The sequence below is a fragment of the Capricornis sumatraensis genome, chromosome 4, assembly GCF_032405125.1.
Source record: "Capricornis sumatraensis isolate serow.1 chromosome 4, serow.2, whole genome shotgun sequence".
In the NCBI taxonomy this organism is placed as follows: Eukaryota; Metazoa; Chordata; class Mammalia; order Artiodactyla; family Bovidae; genus Capricornis; species Capricornis sumatraensis.
In genome coordinates, this window is record NC_091072.1 from 131,888,983 (window position 1) to 131,909,905 (window position 20,923).

At 42.6% G+C, this 20,923-nt stretch overlaps 1 protein-coding gene and 1 pseudogene across 1 annotated transcript in view; both read left to right on the top strand.

Annotated features, from left to right (window-relative positions):
- The window catches only part of ST8SIA1 (ST8 alpha-N-acetyl-neuraminide alpha-2,8-sialyltransferase 1), a 171,277-nt gene that overhangs the window by 71,636 nt on the left and 78,718 nt on the right, over positions 1-20,923 (top strand). The gene's annotated exons all lie outside the window — the stretch shown is intronic.
- LOC138077984 (large ribosomal subunit protein uL16-like) lies at positions 6,751-7,307 on the top strand (annotated as a pseudogene).

Here is a 20,923-nt window from a genome sequence, read left to right on the forward strand (position 1 = left end):
TTGGTGGGCATAGATCTTTGCCAAGCCAGTGTTGGTTCATGCTGTCAGACTTGTTTTGGCTAAACTTTGAACCTCTTATGATTCCCCATGGCTTTATTATCAAATTTCTCTAATTCTGATACAGGGGCTTAACCAAATAGGTACTTATTTATCTCAAGCAGTAATTCAAAATTAGGTGAGTAGTTTAAGGCTGGGTGGTGGCCACACAGTGCCATCTGGTTCTTAGGCTCCTGCTTGAACAGCCTTAGCTGATGGCCAAGTAACCCAGTTTTGATCCAGGATCCCTGTAGGGTGGAGAGGAAACAAAAGAGGAAAATATGGATAGACTCCTGCTGATGTGCCAGTGATCAGAATTGAGTCTCATGGCTGTGTCTAACCAAAAGAGAGGCTAGGCAATTTTAGTATTTCAGCTCTGGACAGATGCACTCCATGTGCTGACCTGTGCATGCATGCTAAGCCGTTTCAGGACTCTTTGTGACCCCATGGACTATAGCCCACCGGGCTTCTCTGTCCATGGGATTCTCCAGGCAAAATCACTGGAGTGGGTTGTCATGCCCTCCTCCAGGGGATCTTCCTGATCCAGGGATCAAACCCGTGTCTGTTATGTCTTCTATATTGGCAGGCAGATTCTTTACCACTAGTGCCACCTGAGAAGCCGTGTGTTGACCTGCACTATCTGCCTTAGTTTTTTTTACATGTTAGCTAGCTTTATCCTCATAGCAACCCTGTGTGATGGTTACTGTGGTCTTCATTTCATAGGTGAAACTGAAAACTGAGACAGGCATGATTGTGGAGATGGCATGATTCTAGAGATTGCATGATTCTAAAGATTGGTTCTAACACATGATTCTAGAGATTGCAAGTGGAGGGCTGACGTGTAGAACCCGGCCCATCTGATTTCCAATGTATTATTGTTTATTCTCTTTTTTTCTTCTTGAAAAATTATGGGTTCTGGTGATTTATTGTTAATTTATATCAGTTACCTTGAAACCATTTTAAGTTTTTTACTTCCCTTAGATGAATATTCTTAAAAGAAATGGAGACATTCTTTTTGTAGCTATCTGAGAGAAAATAAAAAGCAGAGTACAGACATGCAGGCTCTAGGATCTCCTGCCACACTGTGGTTTCCCTTTGACTTTGAGTGCCTTTATGGCCCACTTAGGAAGGAGAAATAAGACCTTTATTTTGGTTTCTATTAAATGGGTTCTTGAACCCACTTCCAATGTGTGTGACTAGAGACTTCGCCACACCACCAAGCAATTCTCAGACATCAACTGGTGGTCTTACAGTTCAGCTCAATTCTAACACTACATATCTGGAATTAGCATCAGATTCCAAGGACTAAGAAATGCAGGTTTGATCCCTGAGTCAGGAAGATGCCCTGGAGGAAGGCATGGCAACCCACTCTAGTATTCTTGCCTAGTATTCATGGACACAGGAGCCTGGTGGGCTACAGTTCATGGGGTTACAAAGAGAGGACACAACTGAAGTGACTTAGCACACACACCAAGGGCTCAGTCCAGTAAGACTGTCCTCCACTTCAGACATCAGTGGCAAGCCCAGGTTATGGCCTGTGCTTTTAACTGGCTGACTATGCATTAGAGGTCCCAGTGACTCCCTCCAACTCAGGCTGCCAGTCGCAAGTCCAGGTCTTATTCTGATTGACTTCTGACTGCTGCTGCTGCTGCTAAGTCGCTTCAGTCGTGTCCAACTCTGTGCGACCCCATAGACGTCTGACTGACCGTCTATAAATCAGAGGTTCCTATGACCTCCTTCTTGCGTTCTGTGAGTATGCTTGAACTGCTTACAGAACTCAAGGAATCCGTTTACTTGTTCCATTACCGATTTATTACAAAGGCTATTAGAGGATACAGATCAACAGCCTGATGAAGAGTTACATAGAGCAATGTCCCCGACAAAGGAGCTTCTGTTCTTGGGGACCTTGGGGCTTTGCTTGGTGGCAAGTGGAAGCACCCTGTTTCCACAACCTGGAAGATCTCTGAACCTCATCCTTGGGGTGTTTTATGATGGTTTTATTATGTCAGCATGATTGACTAGCACATTGGCCATTGGTATTTGATTCAACCGTTAGCCACTCTCCTCTCCCTGGAGATCCAGGGAGTGAGGCTGAAACTTCCAATCCTCTGTTCATGATGAGTTCCCTTGACAACCAGCCCGCATCCTTAGGTGGTTTCCAAAAGTGACCTTCATTAGCATAAACCCAGTTGTGGTGTGAAGGGGCTTGTGATGAATAACAAAACACCCATTTCACCTTTATGGCTCTAAAGGAGTTTCAGGAACTGGGGAAGGGAAGGGAAGTGAAGTGAAGTCACTCAGTCGTGTCTGACTCTTTGCGACCCTGTGGACTGTAGCCCTCCAGGCTCCTCTGTCCATGGGATTCTCCAGGCAAGAATACTGGAGCGGGTTGCCATTTCCTTCTCCAGGGGATCTTCCCAACCCAGGTCTCCTGCATTGGAGGCAGATGCTTTATCCTCTGAGCCCCCAGGGAAGCCCCCAGGAACTGGTGACAAGAGACCAAATATTATAAAAGATGCTCCCTTCACTCATATTACTCAGGAAATTCCGAGGGTTTGGGGAGCCGTAAGGCAAGAACTGTGGATGAAGACCAAATATCTTTCAGAAACATATTTTGGTCATCTGAATGACCAAATATATTTGTTCCTTATAAATCACATCACATCTGTCATAGAGAAGTCCAGGTTCTCAGAGGGAAGCACTTTATTCTCTACATTGCTTCTTTATTATAGGAATCCAGAACACGATTCCACTGCCATTAACTACCTCAGGGCATTTATTCTGTCATCATTGATTGAATGCCGGTGATAGAGAAAAAATATGTAGGGAATGGAATCTAAAGATCTGGGTTTTAGACCTGGCCTTTCTATGATGGTATTTGTCATCTCAGGAAAGTCATTAGTGGTTGTAACTATTTTCAGCCTGAATTTTAGAATTTTCAGCTCGGAATTGATAATACCTGGTGTTCATAGTTCAGTGTTCTTATGAGAAACAAAGTTAAAATGAGAATAGGGATGTAAAAGTACTTTGTAATGAATGCACGATGCAAACATATAATGATGTTACTTTTATTGTCTTTTTAAGCATTTATGGTATGTAAGCATTTCTTAGGAATTTTGGTAATAAAAGAACCAATGGGGAAGTGGAAGCACTAGAAAAGGGGTCAGTTTTCCATGCTGGTGAGTAGTGAGGAGATAAATCTGGTGAGTCTTGGATTTGGGAAAATAGAAAGAAGTGATGGAGAATGCCTCAGACTCTGGCAGTCAGACATTTGTACCATTATAGTTGGATAATAATGACGATATGCTGAAATGTGACGTGAGAAATATGCAGTGTGAGAAACATTATTAATTTCTAGTGAATTAAGATTCTGTGTCTAAACAGTGGATTAACTATTGTTCCTCATACTGTTCTATAATTGGGAAGGTAAGGAGAGTGGGTCATCCCAGGGTTTCCGCATGTCTGTTATCCTCAGAGGAGAGGAAAGCACAAGGTTAGAAGTGAGTTGTGGATGAATCTAGAGTCTGTCATTCAGCATGAAGTAAGTCAGAAAGAGAAAAAACAAATATAGAATATAGCACGTATATTGGGGTTTCCCTGGTGGCTCGGTGCTAAAGAATCTGCCTGCCAATGCAGTTAATGCGGGTTTTATCCCTTGGTTGAGAAGATCCCCTGGAGCAGAAAATGGCAACAGACTGCAGTATTCTTGCCTGAGAAGTCCTATGGACAGAGAAACCTGATGGGCTATACAGTTCATGGGGTCACAAAAAAGTCAGACATCACTTAGTGACTAAACAACAACACATATATGTGGAATCTGGAAAAATGGTACTGATGAACCTATTTGCAGGACAGGAATAGAGACACAGAGTAGAGAACAGATGTGTGGACGCAATGAAGGGAGAGGGTGGGACTAATTGAAGATTAGGATTGATATGTATACACTACACTACCATTGTAAGACATAGCTAGTGGGAGCCTGCTGTATAGCACAGAGGGCTTGGCTTGGTGCTCTGTGATAACCTAGAGGGGTGGGATGGGGGGGGCGGGTCTCAAGAGAGGAGATTTATGTGTACATATAGCCGATTCACATTGTGGTACAGCAAAAACTAACACAACATTGTGCTCCAATTAAAATAAACATAAAAGGAAAAAAAATGAGTTGCCCCACAGAGTAGTTGAAGGTAAACTGAAAGATATGTTTGTCTTTCAAACTTAAAAATAATTATAAATTAAGATCTTTCTCTAATGAAAATTGGGCTTCCCTGGTATCTCAGATGGTAAAGACTCTGCCTGCAATGCTAGGAGATCTGGGCTGGATCCCTGGGTAGGGACGATCCCCTGGAGGAGGAAATGGCAACCCACTCCAGTATTCTTGCCTGGAGAATCCCATGGACAGAGGAGCCTGGTGGGCTACAGTCCAGGGAGTTGCAAAGAGTTGGACACGACTGAGCAACAAACACTTTCTCTTTTCTAATAAAATTATCACAGGTTGTCTATGGTTGAAAATAAAATGGAAATGAGATGTAATGAGTGGTCTATCTTGCCATGGTATGGACCTTTTTAAAATGTTTGGCAGTGTATAAAATTTAGTGCAAACACTGGTCATGGCTCAGACATACGACTTCCTGGAAACAATTGAAAAGCCTGCATGGCACCAGTTACCACTGAGTCAGATCTCATCCGCAGGTGTGATGGGAGCGATAACTCTTTTCAGGAGGTTTGCATGTTCCATAGAACATTTTCTTCTTAGATTTGGTTGACATGACAGGATATTTTCCTGCAGAGAAAGCTGGTATAGCTTTGTTTTTCTTCAGCCGTTGTCTTTATCTTGGTCCTTCTTACGGGCCAATGTCCAGATGTAGAGAGGCATTTCTGATTTTGATTTCATTTTGAGCTTTTGTTTTCATACCGGGAAGCCTCAGTTTCTTTTATGCTCTTGATGTACTCGTTTGCATTTCTTAACTCTATTAGCGATCTCTTAACTGCATAACGGAGAAGGCAATAGCACCCCACTCCAGGACTCTTGCCTGGCAAATCCCGTGGACAGAGGAGCCTGGTAGGCTGGAGTCCATGGGGTTGCTAAGAGCTGGGCACGACTGAGTGACTTCACTTTCACTTTTCACTTTCCTGCATTGGAGAAGGAAATGGCAACCCACTTCAGTGTCCTTGCCTGGAGAATCCCAGGGACGGTGGAGCCTGGTGGGCTGCCATCTATGGGGTCGCACAGAGTCGGACACGACTGAAGCGACTTAGCAGCAGCAGCAGCAGTAACTGCATAAAGATACATTTGATTAACTTAGAGCATATCAACACTGAATTTTCTCTGACTTAATTAATTTGGTCAGGGAATAAAGATACAAAGTGAGTATGGAGAACATTATCTTAATGTTTTGTATCTGTTCAAATCAATTTACTCTCTTTCTTCTGCTAATTGGCCTATAGTCTTTAGGTCCCTTGGCAGCTGACGCAATGTTCTTGTCATTGTTCATGGCCTGACACACCTTCTTATCTGCAGGTCAGAACTTCAGGGTAGACTTGCCCGACAGGGTGAAGAAGGGGCAGTGAGGGGATAGAACAGAGAAGTGAATTTAGCTATGGAGACTAAAAGGAGGTCCAGCCAGTAGTAGCTAAGTAGATTAAGATTCTCAATCTAGGTAACTGTTGTCAGTAACCAGGAGATAATAAGAAGCAAAAGAAAGACAAATACCATATGATATCATTTATATGTCTGGAGTTAAAAAGATGATACAAATAAACTTATCTACAAAACAGAAACAGACATAGAAAATAGACTTGTGGTTGCCAAGGCGGAGGGGGATGGTGAGGGGATAGAGTGGGAGTTTGGGCTTAGCAGATACAAACTATTATATAGAGAATGTGTAAACAAGGTCTTACTGTATAGCACAGGGAACTATATATTCAATATCTGTGATAAATCACAATGAAAAAGAATGTATATATAACCAAACCACTTTGCTATACAGTAGAAATTAATATTATAAATCAACTATACTTTAATAAAATAAAAAGGAAATAAACGAATGGTTGCCAAAGGGGAAAGGGAGGAGAGGGAAAGTTAAATTAAGAGTTTTGGATTAACATACACACACTTCTACATATAAAAAGATAAACAATAAGGACCTATTGTATAGCACAGGGAACTATATCCAGTATCTTGTAATAACCTGTAATGAAAAGAATCTGAGGAAGAATAGATGTCTATGTATACCTACATCAATTTGTTGTACACTTGAAAGTAACACAACATTGCAAATCAATTATACTTCAATTTGAAAAAGAAGAAAAACATAATGTTCCACTAGTGTGAAGCTCTATCCAGAGAGCCAGATTCAACTGTCATTGATTTCAAGTTTCCAGCCACTAGGCTAGACGTTTTGGCAACTGGCAGCTTCAGGGAGGTACAGACCAGAGGAGAGCAGGGTCCCATCCTTCTAGAGACTTGGGAGCTGATTCTTTAATCCAGGCAGGGACCCAGGGGAACAGGATGGACGTTTCCAGCATGGAGATTGTTAGGACTTGGCCAAGTCATAATGTCCCTCCACACCAAGCTGCAAAAGCAAGAAGCACGTGATTGAGGCCCTCTCCGGGGCCAAGTTCGAGTTTCCTGGCCACCAGAAGCTCCACAGCTCCAAAAAGTAGAGAATTACTGGCTCTTTCCCTTTGCCACACCACCGAAGTTTCTGGTGTCCCATGGGCTGCTGCCCTGCACGGTGTTATGGGTACTGTAAGAAAAAGCTGTACCCAAAGTCTCCCTTTTGCCAAGGTGTCTCAGATGCTAAGGTCTACATCTTTGACCTGGGGCGGAAGAAGGCAAAAGTGGATGAGTTGCCACTCTGTGGCCACATGGTGTAAGGTAAGCATGAGTAGCTTTCCTCTGAAGCTCTGGAGGCTTCCCTTATTTGTCAGGCAATCACATGGTGAAAAGCTATGGCAAAGGTGGTTTTCACATCCTTGTGTGGCTCCACGCCATCATGTCATCTGTATCAATAAGATGTTGTTCTGTGCTGGAGCTGGTAGGCTCCAGACAGGTATGTGTGGTGCCTTTGGAAAGCCCTAGGGCACAGTGGCCAGGGTCCACATTGGCCAAGTCATAATGTCCATCCCCACAAGCTGAAGAAGGACAAGGAGCATGTGAGGCCCTCTGCAGGGCCAAGTTCAAGTTCCCTGGCAGCCAGAAGATCCACATGTCCAGGAAGTGGAGATTTGCTAAGTCTAATGTGGATGAATTTGAAAACATGGGGGCATGAAACACTGTCCTTACGGCTGCAGGTTCACATGCATCCCTGTTGTTCAGTCGCTCAGTCATGTTTGACTCTTTGCGACCCCAGGGACTTTGTGACCCCAGCACACCAGGTCTCCCTGTCCCTCAACATCTCCCAGAGCTTGCCCAAGTTCATGTCCATTGCATCCGTGATTCCATCCAGCCATCTCATCCTCTGACGCCCTCTTCTTCTGCCCTCAGTCTTTCCAGCATCAGGGACTTTTCCAATGAGTCGTCTGTTCCCATCAAATGACTTCAGCATCAGTCCTTCCAAGGAGTGTTTGAAGTCAACGATGTTAATTTCATCCCTAATCCTGGCCTAATAGGGACAGTTTTTGAGAACAAGGCAGAGGTACATTTCTAGAACTGAGTCTGAGCTGGGCACCAGGAATCTGGAAGAACAATGTGGGACTGTGTTTTGAAAATAAGACAGAAGCCAAGTTACCAGCGTCACACCACAAGGCCAGAGGCAGAAGACCGTGGGTAACCTGATGGTGGTTCCCACAGCTTTGGGTGGCTACTTTCCCAGATCATTTTCCTGAAGCCAGGGCTGGTCCACATTTCCCAGGGCTCAGGCCAAGTCTGCAGTGACCTGAGTGTGGGTTCAGGCTGAGAATTAGGCCTGATAAAGAAGAATTTTCTAGACAAAATATTAAGTTCTTACCCTCTCTTGGGTCACCTCTGTGGAGGACACAGATGCTCAGTGAAGGAGAGAATCTGGGCAGATTGTTAACCAAGGCAATGTATTAGCAGTTTGTCTGAAAAATATGGGGCTTCCCTGGTGACTCAGAGAGTAAAGAATCCGCCTCCAATGCAGGAGACCTGAGTTCGATTCCTTGGTGGGGAAGATCCCTCGGAAAAGGAAATGGTTCCCCACTCCAATATTCTTGCGTGGAGAATTCCATGGACAGAGGAGGCTGGCGGGATAGGTAACAGGCTAAGTGTGGTGAAATTTAGGATGGATAGGGTGTGGATCAAGATTTGCTGACTATAATGGAAACAGAAGTGCTTTCTGAGGATAACCAATATTTTATACTCTGAAAACTATTACACATAAAATTTTTCTTGCTACATTTTATTTTTCCTGTCTGCTGAGACTCAGACTTTTAACTCTTTGCTAAGGAAAATAAAAAGGTGCTGAGCAAAAAGACAATACCAAATTAAATTAATTCGAGAATTTTTACTCTGGGCGATCTGCTGTTAATGCACTGGCTAGCAGCTCCTTATAAGTATATGACTATTTTGCTTAAATTTTGCTCTTCTTAGGGTTCGGTCTACTCTGATGAGTTGGCCAAAAGTTTCATTTGGGTTTTTCCGTACCATCTTACAGAAAAACCCGAATGAACCTTTAGGCCGATCTAATACAATTTGGGATCTTATCTACTATTCAGATGATAGCACATTCACAAAGTATTGTTATTCTGGAACTGTAAAACATATACATTTCCAAATTGTTTTTTTTCTTGTTAAAGTCTGACATAGATGTTGACTGTTACACACAAGGTCATTAAGAAATGAAGTAACTGCAGTTGGCAGGTGCTTCCAGGTGAGATGGAGATTGTTGGAGTTCTTCAAACCTGAAGGCCAGTGATATGTATGGACTCCAGGGAAAAGTATAGTATTTCTTTTCCAATAAAATAAGCCTTAATCTTAATTTTCGGAGAAGGCAATGGCACCCCACTCCAGTACTCTTGCCTGGAAAATCCCATGGATGGAGGAGCCTAGAAGGCTGCAGTCCATGGGGTTGCTGAGGGTTGGACATGACTGAGCGACTTCACTTTCACTTTTCACTTTCATGCACTGGAGAAGGAAATGGTAACCCACTTCAGTGTTCTTGCCTGGAGAATCCCCTGGACGGGGGAGCCTGGTGGGCTGCCGTCTATGGGGTCGCACAGAGTCGGATACGACTGAAGCAACTTAGCAGCAGCAGCAGCAATCTTAATTTTATTTGTATTTACTTATTTATTTACAGATATCTATTGGTCCTGTTCAAGTGTCATTTTTTAAAAGAAGTATAGCTGATTTACAATATCATGTTAGTTATGGGTATATAGCACAGTTGTACATATATATACATCTATATACATATGTATTTTTTTTCATATTCTTTTCCCTTGTTACAAAGAATTGAGTATAGTTTCCTGTGCTTTCCAGTAGGTCCTTGTTGATAATATAAAAACTATAGTACTTCTATGTGAGCCATAAAATTTAGTACAAATCAAAAATCAACAACATATAATCAGAGTTGAGTTAAATTTTAAAATAAGGCTTTGCTGCCCCAGAAATTCCCTTTCATGTGTGTTGAACTTGCCACCAAAATGAATATGCGCTGTGCCAGCAAAACTATGCTTTCCTAAAATTTGGGTAATTCTGTGTAAAATAGAGACTTGACACATTCATTCATCAGGCATTTATTAAGCAACTTCTGTTGTGTACTAGGGACTGGACTCACTCCTGGGGAGGTGGTGGTGAGTGAAAAGAGACCCTTTCTCTCCCCTTATTTGGGTCCTGCCTTCAATGTCCCAGAGACTCCTTACCTTCCACATGTTCAAAATTTAATTCCCTCCCTCCCCATCAGCTTCTCTTTATTCCCTGCTGCAGGAAATGATACCATAACTCACTCAGTCACCGGAGTTGTACTTATGTTTGAGTCCATCCTCTGTACCAACCACTTTTCCAGTGCTGTTTCCTTTTGTAAATATCTCTTGATTACACCCCCTCTTTCAAGACCTCTCTGCCACTGCAGTAGGTCAGGGTTTGTCATCTGTTACATGGCTTCATTCGAGAACTTTCTGACAAGTTTCACTGTTAACGAACTTGCCTCCCTGCAATGCCGTGCACCCTGATGCTAATGGCTGTCGTTACAAAATGTAAATGGTTAGGCTGCTCCTCTCTGCTTGCCATGCACGCAAACAAAAGCAAGTGGCCAGACTGAACACTCGCCAAGCCTTCTGGAGCAGGGTTAGCGCAGGAGACTCATGGAGAAGGACAAGTAGCAGCTGGCAGATACTCTGCTGCCTTTGCATGATTAAAAATGATGAGATTCTAGATGTTCAAGACTCCAGGAGAGGGACCCTTAAGCTAGGCTGACGTATTAATCATCTAATTAGGAGTGCTAACTCTTCCCCTCATGTGATCAAAAAACTGTGGTATTTTTGTACTAAGATACAGATGCGAAGAGTTGACTCATTGGAAAAGACTCTGATGCTGGGAGGGGTTGGGGGCAGGAGGAAAAGAGGACGACAGAGGATGAGATGGCTGGATGGCATCTCCGACTTGATGGATGTGAGTTAGAGTGAACTCCGGGAGATGGTGATGGACAGGGAGGCCTGGCGTGCTGCAGTTCATGGGGTCGCAAAGAGTCTGAGCAAAACGACTGAGCAACTGAACTGAAATGAACTGAACTGACAGCAGAGCTTGACTTTGTCTTGGTTTATCATCTCAGAGTTTGTGGCTGATGGAGAGCCCTCTGTAGTCATGACTAGCAGCCAGAGGACAAGCCTTGCACCCATGGGTGAACGACATAGCTTGCCAGAAAAGGATTTATCAATTGGCTCAGGGATGGGTAAGAGTTGCCCCCTTCCCTGGCATGATGGGAGGGCTGGGATCCTGCCTTGCTGTTGGCCTCGATTGAGGGCCTTCAGTGACAGACCACTGCTGGCCTCAATGGTGCTTTTACCAGGGGCCACTTCCTTTTTTAGACTGCAGGCACTCAGTCTTAGACAAGTTAATCCTGCCTGATTACCACCTATAGATAAAGGTCAGACTTCATTCAGTGGCACACAGGCCTTCAATATCTGAACTCTTGGAGAATATAAGATGGTATCAGTTTAGTAATAGCCATCCACCTTCTTTCCCCTGCTGCTTATCACTTTATACAATTGATTCTCAAACAACACGGGTTTGAAGTGCACGGGACCACTTATATGCCGATTTTTTTCAATGGTAAATACTAAAGTACTGCTTCATCTCCTGTGGGTTGAAACTCAGATTCAGAACCGTGAATACAGAGGAACCATGTATAAGAAGGGCTGACTATAAGTTAACATGAGAACTTTTTTGACTGTGCAGACGATTGGGCTCCCTAACCACCCTTCCCCCTACATTCAGGAATCAGCTGTACTCTGTGATTACCACGTAACTTGCATTTCCCCTCAAAAGTTGTGCTTTTTTATTCCCTCTGCCCAGCATACTCTTTCTTTCATTGTCTGATAATTCTTCTTTACCTTTCAAGATCCAGCTAAAGCATCCCAGTTTCCTCTCCAAAATCTCTGTTGCCTGCCATGTCAACTAAAAATCTGCTCTCCCCCTCCTCTGCCCTGCCCAAATTTGTGTATATCTCTGTCACTGTACTACTGAATAGCAGTGATTTGTTCACATGCTTTCTGCACACCAGAAAGCTTCTGAGGGCAGTATCTAGATAGGGCCTGGCACGTAGCATGGCAGATGGGAAGTGAAAACAAGCTGAATTAACAATAGGAGAGAGAGTTGCTCTTCCAGAGCTTTTGCAACCATATGACTGCAGCTTCATTCTTTTGGAAGGAGATGCTGCCTGTGCTGGAAGGACCCAGGATCAGTCCTGTGAAGGCCGCAATCCTGGGAGGAGGAAAGGGAGTGGGTGTTAACAACGATCCACATTGTGTGGGATGTGGCATGCCCGAGATCACGTAGGGTTTCATTCTAGTTTTGAGATGAACACGATCATACAGTTTTAAAGCTAAGCCACAGTTTTGGTGCTGGACATGTAGTTGTTATAATAAGTCCCCTACATATGAATGAGTTTTGTTTCAAGGATGCATTCATAAATCCAGTATTTTTTAAATCCAACAAAGTTAGCCTAGGTACCTAAACTAACAATCTATTATATAGTACAGTACTATAATAGATTTATAATACTTTCACCCAAATAATACATAAAAATACAAAAATAAAAGCATTTTTAGTCTTATAGTACAGTACCTTGAAAAGTGCAGTAGTACAGTCCAAGGCATATGGGGGCTGGCATCGAGTGAGCAGGCAAGAAGAGTTACTGACTGGAGGAGGGAGAGGAGGTAGGAGATGGTAGAGCTGGTGGATAGTCAGCAATAGGAGACAGAAGGCGAACTGCAGTTTCACTGATGCCTGACATTGATGAAACACACATTCGCATCTTTGAAAGTCTGCAACTTGAAGGTTTGTATATAAGGGAATTACTGCATTTTATTTTAGTTTGTTTTGCTATTATTAAACCAGTTTTCAAATATATTATTCTTGAGAAATTGTTATTGGATAGAGCTGAAGGGCATTTGAATGTTCGAGAAGATATCTCTTTGTCTTTCACATCTCTCTTCCTTATTTTCCACCATTGCCTCTCCCCTGCTGTTCCAGGTGACAGTGGCCTCTTGCCCAGGATTTTATAATGGTCCCTTATTGGCCTTCTTCTATCTAATCTGGCCTCCTCTCCAGTCAATTTCCAAATTGCAGCCTGAGTTACTATTTTAGAATGCAGATCAGATTGTGTCATCCCATTGTTTAAAATCCTTGATCAGCTATCCCACTGATTTCAGGATAAGACAGACTTCTTAGGCCCACAAGGCTCTGCCTACTCTTTTCCCTGCCCGGGGCTCTGGCATCCGTTTGCACGGTGCTCCCTCTCACCCTTGACTCTTCACCGTTCTTGGCCTGCTTTCAGTCCCTAATAAATACTATGTGCTCTCTTTCTATACAGCTTTTTGACACTCTGTCTCTTTCCCTGGAAAGCTCTTATGTTCTCTTATCTGGTTCACTCGTGTTAATCCCTTGGATCCTGTTTGAATATCAGTTCCTCCAGGTACCTTTCTTCAGATACCTCTCATTCATCACTTCAGATTCAGTCGTTTTAAGTGTTTGATTCAAGGTTCTCTCTCATTTGAGACAGTATTCACTGTCCCAGGGACAGTGTTTAATTTGGGAGGATAGGGAGCTCTGTAGTACTTTCTGTTACCGAGTCTCAGCTCGTATTGCTTGCCACACAACAGGCCAGTCAGTCAGTGAAGAGATGAGATGTTTGGACAAGGAATCATGACTATCCAGAAAACCCTCAGACCGAGAAGATGACAGACTAGTGTCCCAAAGATCCATCTTACTCAAATTCGGACTCAGGCTTCTGTACTAAAAGGGGAAGAGGTATGGCTGGTTTTTGCAAACTTCTTGGTGCAGAATCCTTTGGTTCTTGTAGTTGTCTCCACAGGTCAGGTAAATATACAAGAAGACAAATGTTATTCTCTAGGACATCCTGTAAACATCAGGAAGACAAATGTTATTCTCTGTTCTGCAACTTTTTATCTCGATATGAATGAAAGTGTTATAGCTTTAAAAGTCAAGCCTGGGAGGCAGAGCTTTGAGAAAGGGCTGTTGTATATATTTCAGGTTTGTTCTCTGTTACAGTATCTCAGTTATTACCCTGAAGCTTGGGATGCGATAGAGGTTCAGTAAATTTAGTGGAAGGAATGAAGCAGCTTGATTTTACTGTGTAAAATCACCAACTGTAATCCTGGGAGACCTCCCAACTAGGTGTGGCATATATATATATACACATATACATATATATACACACACATATATATATACACACGCACATATATATTTATATGTAAGAAACTTGGAGTTCATTATCACAGAGCAGAGGGGGAAAGCCCCACATTGGATGCAGTCACTTGGGAAACCTCTAAATGATTGTCTGAGACTGAAGCCTGTAAGAGAAGCCTGGTGGTGATGCTCAAGTAGGGTTGAACAGCCCAAATAGACATTGAACCCCTATTGTTGCTGCAACTATTATTGCCCTTAGGTGGTTATTTATCAATACAGGGTCTCAGGTGTTGCAGTGAAATCAATCTTGCAAGATACCACAGTGAAGAAATTGCTCCTCTTTCCAAAGATTTAAAATCACTGTCAGTGATGTCAGTTCAGCCAGGCTTTGCCCTCTGCCCAAGCAGAACTAAAGGGCAGGAACAGTGATGGAGCTAGAAGAGTCGGTGTCCCCTGGGTCTCCTCCCTGCCTGGAGCTGGCATCCCCAGGCTCTAGGCCCCCGTGTTGAGGCCATCACGCTCTCTTCTTTAATCTTCCAGCCATCAGATATCCCAGCACCAATTTTCTTGCAAAACAAACGTGTGGGATTTGTATTTTGAAATGACGGCTCTTATAATACCACCATCTTTTCAGTTAACATACTCCTTCCCTGCTTGTTTTAGGTATCTTGCCTCAGGTGCTGGAGGGAAACATTTTTTAGTCTTTGTAGCACTGCAGAGCCAAAATGTTTAGGAAACAAACCAATCAATATAGCTCCCAAACAACCTCTTGCCAGAGACTGTAATAATATTTTAGCCCCTTGGAACTCTAATAAGGAAAAATATTTCAGCCAGATTATAGACACTAAGTTAGTATGTTGAGTGTGCAGTTAGAAAAATCATCTTTTGACTTGAAAAGTTCATGACTTTTCTGGGAAGTAGTAAAAACCATCAATTAAGTAATCCTCTTAAGACTTCTTTTTCAGATTGTAATCCCATTTCATGAAAAAGACCTTGCAGCTAAAGTAGTGGAATGCTCTATAATATTCAGAAGGAAGAAGATAGAACAGGTCAAAAATTAAAAGTCAATGACAGGCATTAAGTTCTTAAGGCATTTTATCACTTCATTGCTGACCTTTCCCTTAAGGAACAACTACAGGCAAGGAAAGGTTTAGAACATGAAGGTTTAGGTCCAGAAAATTAAATCATGGTGAGGATTTGTCAGCTGTGAGGTGGATTAAGTGAGGACTAGGAGACCTTGGGTGCAGGAAAGGCAAACTGTTATCATATTAGTAAAAAAAAATAGTGGCATTAAAATGTAATGGATAATGTCATGTCTTTAAAAAGAGAGTGCCTGAAGGAAACTCGGGTTTTATGTTTTAGTTTGTAAAAACCACTGGAATCTTGGTGAGTCACGCTTGCAGATAGTTGAGAGAAGTTGTAAGCTGAATAAGGCAGGAGTATGTAAGCTTTGGGGATAGGCAGAGTGGATATGGGGAAGTGGGCACTGGGAAAACGGTGGAAAACAGGGAGGAGATCAAAGCAATGTGGCTATTGGTTACGACCAGTACATCCTGAAGGAAATCAGTCCTGAATATTCATTGGAAGAACTAATGCTAAAGCTGAAACTCCAATACTTTGGCCACCTGATGCGAAGAGCTGACTCATTTGAAAAGACCCTGATGCTGGGAAGGATTGAAGGCTGGAGGAGAAGAGGATGACAGAGGATGAGATGGTTGGATGGCATCACCGACTCAATGCACATGGGTTTGGGTGGACTCCGGGAGTTGGTGATGGACAGGGAGGCCTGGCATGCTGCAGTCCATGGGGTCCCAAAGAGTCGGACATGACTGAGCGACTGAACTGAACTGAAGTGGTTAATTAAGGTTAGTAATTGCTAATATTTACTGAGTAATTTTGAAGTGCCAGACTCGGCACGTTTTTTAATTATCATCCTATCTAATTCTCTTAATACCTCTCAGAAGGTCCTTTTAGTTTCATTTTATAGAAGAGAAAACTGAGACTCAGGTTCAGTAAAAATCTCAAGGTCACACAGTGGGTTGGAGAATCTCTGACTCTGTCATTTGTTTCTGTGTTACATCCTCCGTGACTTTTGAGTCCTTTCCATGACTGGGCACTTAGAGAATCATTGACAAATCATATGGATGTATTATGTTACTTGTATAAATATGCAGTCTGTGTATGTTATTCTTCTATCTGTCTGCAAAGTTTTCTTCAGTTAGGATGTGTTTGAGAAGTGCTGAGGTTTAAATTGGCCAACCTCGAACTTTCTATTGCCAGTGCTGCTATGGGGTTGGCATTATGTTTAGTACACTTGAAAAGAAATCATTCTAGCCTTGAAAATCACCCTGTCAATGCACATTTTTTCTCACTAAGTCAGTTAAGGGTTATGCGAGCCAAATGGTCCATCAAAGCTGCTGCTGACAAAATAATGAAGCTTCATTTACTTGAGAATCTTATTGGTAAGTGCAAAAAAGAAAATAGAAATCTGTGTGTCTCTGGGAAATGAAAGACATCATGGAACTATCCTACAGCACATGAAAGGCTGCCATAAATGCAGGAGAGACAGGGTAGCAGTGAGGAGTGTATGCAAATGAAGATGGCCAAATAAATAGAAAAAAGACATAATGGAGTTTCAAATATGTTTCAATTTACTAATTATGACTCTACAATAAGCATAAATGCAAATAAAGCAATGAGTGTAAGTTGCTTATAACTCCTCTCATGTTCCTTAATTGCAGTACTTCTATTTAGAAGAAGAATAATGTTGAACATATTTTTGTTTTAATTCACTGTTCTTATTTTAAATTAGAAACAATAGGTACATTTATTTAAATAATGTATTATTTCTGCTGCTGCTGCTAAGTCGCTTCAGTTGTGTCTGACTCTGTGTGACCCCATAGACGGCAGCCCACTAGGCTCCTCTGTCCCTGGGATTCTCCAGGCAAGAATACTGGAGTGGGTTGCCATTTCCTTCTCCAATGCATGAAAGTGAAAAGTGAAAGTGAAGTAAATAAATTTATAAAACTGTTACCTTTTAAGTAAAATGTCTAATAAATATTCATGAAAATCAAATATGTTAAGTAAAATCTATGAAAGAGTGAGTTAATTATATTTTTGTAATTGGTGCCTCAGAGGGTAAAGTGTCTGCCTGCAATGTGGGAAAACTAGGTTCAGTCCCTGGGTCAGGCAGATCTCTTGGAGGAAGGCCTGGCAATCCATTCCAGTATTCTTGCCTGGGGAATTCCATGGACAGAGGAGTCTAGCGGGCTATAGTCCATGGGGTCTCAAAGAGTCAGACACGACTGTGCAACTAACACACGCAGAGTGAAGTGTAGATATTCTGTACAGCTGTAGCTGGCTGAGAACTTACTATGTGCTAGGCTTTTTGCTAAACGTTTCATCTGATAAAGGTTTTATCATTTCCATTTTACATGTAGAAATTAAGGCTGAGAGATGTTCTTGTGACCCAGGTCTCCCAGCTAGAAACTGGTTCCAAGCTGAGTCTGGATTTGAATTTAGGCCCATTGATGCCAAACCTGGAATATATCCATTTAAACTACACTGCCTTTCTTCAGATTAAGTAACTGCCACAGAATGATTACAACACAATAAAGTCTCTCCTTTAGTATGTTTGGGAGAGATAGCTAAAGGAAATTTCCATTGTGCTTTTCTTATGAAAATGGACGAATACTTGCTCAGTTGCTAACTTCTATTAATATGACCCAAGTTATTTTCAATGCAGGGTACACTGGTGTCAGTGAACCTGGTACAGTTTTTTTCTGGTGAGAAATTTCACAGTGTATATCAAAAGCCTTAAATATGTGCTTGTTATCTAACCCAGTAATTCCATATAGGAAGGATTTACTTTAAAATAACTGATCAAGTTCTCAAGGTTATATGTATCAGGTCAATATATATATTTCTCATGTGAAATTCTGTGTGTATGGGTTAGGGATGATAATCCATGAGGGATTCTGTGTGGAATGGGTCAGGGATGACAGTCTTTCTGGTGCTTTACACAAAATTAAGCCAACTTGATAGTTTATACAAAAGGAGAAAGAAGAATGGATCCATCTGTTCTTCCTCGTTCACCTTCCTGGATTTGCCACAATCTGAAGATGTTTATAGCAGTGTTATTTAACACAAGTGAAAAATTAGGAACCACTTAAATATTCATGGGACTTTCCAGGTGGCCCTAGTTGTAAACAACCCAAGTGCCAGTGCAGCAGACGCCGGAGACTCCAGTTCCATCCCTGGGTTGGGAAAACCCCAGTGGGAGGAAATGGCTACCCACTCCAGTATGCTTGCCTGGAGAATCCCATGGACAGAGGAGCCTGGCAAGCTATGATCCATAGAGTTGTGAAGAAAGCTGAGCGCCAAAGAGTTGATGCTTTTGAACTGTGGTGTTGGAGAAGACTCTTGAGGGTCCCTTGGACTGCAAGGAGATCCACCCAGTCCATTCTGAAGGAGATCAGCCCTGGGATTTCTTTGGAGGGAATGATGCTAAAGCTGAAACTCCAGTACTTTGGCCATCTCATGCGAAGAGTTGACTCATTGGAAAAGACTCTGATGCTGGGAGGGATTGGGGGCAGGAGGAGAAGGGGACGACAGAGGATGAGATGGCTGGATGGCATCACTGACTCAATAGATGTGAGTCTGGGTGAACTCTGGGAGTTGGTGATGGACAGGGAGGCCTGGCGTGCTGCAATTCATGGGGTTTCAAAGAGTCAGACACGATTGAGTGACTGAACTGAACTGAAGCAACTTAGCACTAAAATACTCACAGTAAGGAATTGGTTAAATTATGAGCCACCTATCCAGTCAAATAATATCCTGGCGTTAAAATAATGCCCATCATATCTTGTTAAATAAGATATGCTCATATCTTTAAATAAAGATATGGTATGGGCCCATGCCATTAAATAAGTTAGGCCCATCATATCTTGTTAAATAAGCTTGCATGTTGCAATAGCAGGGATAAGATGATCCCATTTTGGTTAGAAAACAAACAACTCTTTGGAATGAGAGGCTTCAGCCACTAAGGGTTGAGAAATCACAATGGATAATATCTGAATATGACAATATTATTTTAAAGTAAGGCTTAGGGAGACTTCTCAATAAACCTTCCATCTGTTGTCTCTTCATATCCTGAATTCTTCAGACTGCCTTCTGAAAGGACCTGTTTCTTCTCTGGGCCTGAAAAGGGGAAGAGAGTCTTCCTCATTTTTTGGCTAAACGTTCTCTAACACATGTCTTTTCCTATGTATTTCTGAATAACTTAAGATTTACTCTCATCTGTAGCTTCCTGTGCTGTGTGCTGTGCTTAGTTGCTCAGTCGTGTCTGACTCTGCGACCTCAGGGACTATAGCCCACCACGATCCTCTGTCCGTTGGATTCTCCACCCAGGAATGCTGGAGTGGGTTTCCATGCCCTTCCCCTCTAGCTTCCTACTCTTTGAATAAATATAAATCTGCTAGGGCCCTCCCTGCGTTCTAGAGGAAAAATTGCTACCAGCAAGCCAAAACTGTCCCTCGAATATATTTTGTTTGGCTTTTACAGTTGTTTTTTTTTTTTTAAGCCATGTGAACTATATGATCAATATTAAAGACTAGATTTCATATAAAAATATGGATTTTTAGTTTTCCTTAGGAAAAACATCAGTATATCTGGCAGCACTGGGTCCCAGTGCCCATCAGCAGAGTATGGATCAGTTCCTGATCATTTCAGTTTGATCAGGTGTCCTCTGTTTACCCCAGTCCTCAGCACTCCGTATTGTTTTCCTTCCATTCTGCTTGTGCTTCCAACCTGGATTCTGTAGATGTGTGATTTTGCAACTTCTCTATGCTAGACTCTTTATAGCTCAGCTGCTAACCTTTATACCAGTGGTCTGAGAAAGTTAACAGATTTGCTTCATTTGCTTATATTCTTGGCATTTCTGGGTAGGTAAATCAATCATCTCAATGGACATGGGTTTGAGCAAGCTCGGGAGTTGGTCAAAGACAGGGAAACCTGGCCTGCTGCAGTCCATGGAGTCGCAAAGAGTCGGACACGACTGAGCAACTAAACTGAACTGAAACCAATCAATCAAATGCAAACATCTATATATACAGACCACTCTAAGTATGCAGATGCTTTCATCGTACTTATTGTGGTCAGTGTGTAATGTCTGAGGACATTAAGAGTTACAAGACATGCTTTATACTCTTGGTTGGCTTATTCTTCATTTGTGGAAGATGACTGTATTCATACAATGGAGGATAGCAGTTGGTACCAAATGCCTAGCGTCTAGATTGGTTACAGGGTGTAGGTTGTTTGGTGGCAGTGGGCAGGACTGTGGATGACAATCCCAGAAAATGAGATTTGTCAGGGGAAGTTCTAAGGAAGGAAGACCTTAGCCTGTATTTGAAAGTTGGCAGAATCTGGTGACTCGCAATCTTTATTGTGCACGCGAATTTTATAGAGCATCAGCTTTTCATGGGCTTCCCTGGTGGCTCAGCTGGTAAAGAAGCCGCCTGCAATGCGGGAGGCCTGGGTTCGATCCCTGGATTGGGAAGATCCCCTGGAGAAGGAAAAGGGTACCCGCTCCAGAATTCTGGCCTTGAAAAGAGTCAGACACGCCTGAGTGCACTTTCAACTTTTCATGCTGTACTCAGAAATAGTGATTCAAGAGGGCTGAGGTGGGACCAAGAATATTGTTGTTATTTAGTCGATTCATTGTGTCTGACTCTTTTGCGACCCTATGGACTGTAGCCCACCAGACTCCTCTGTCCATGGGATTTCCCAGGCAACAATACTGGAGTGGGGTTGCCATTTCCTATTCCAGGGGATCTTCCCAACCCAGGGATCGAACCGGCATCTCCCGAAATGGCAGGTGTATTCTTTACCTCTGATCCACCAGCAAAGCCAGGACCAAGAATCAGTTCAGTTCAGTTCAGTCACTCAGTCATGTCTGGCCAAGAATACTCATCTCAGCTACGCATGGCAGGGTGATTCTGATTTCCCAGACAACAATTCTGGAGTGAGTTGCCATGCCGTCCTTCAGGGGATTTTCCC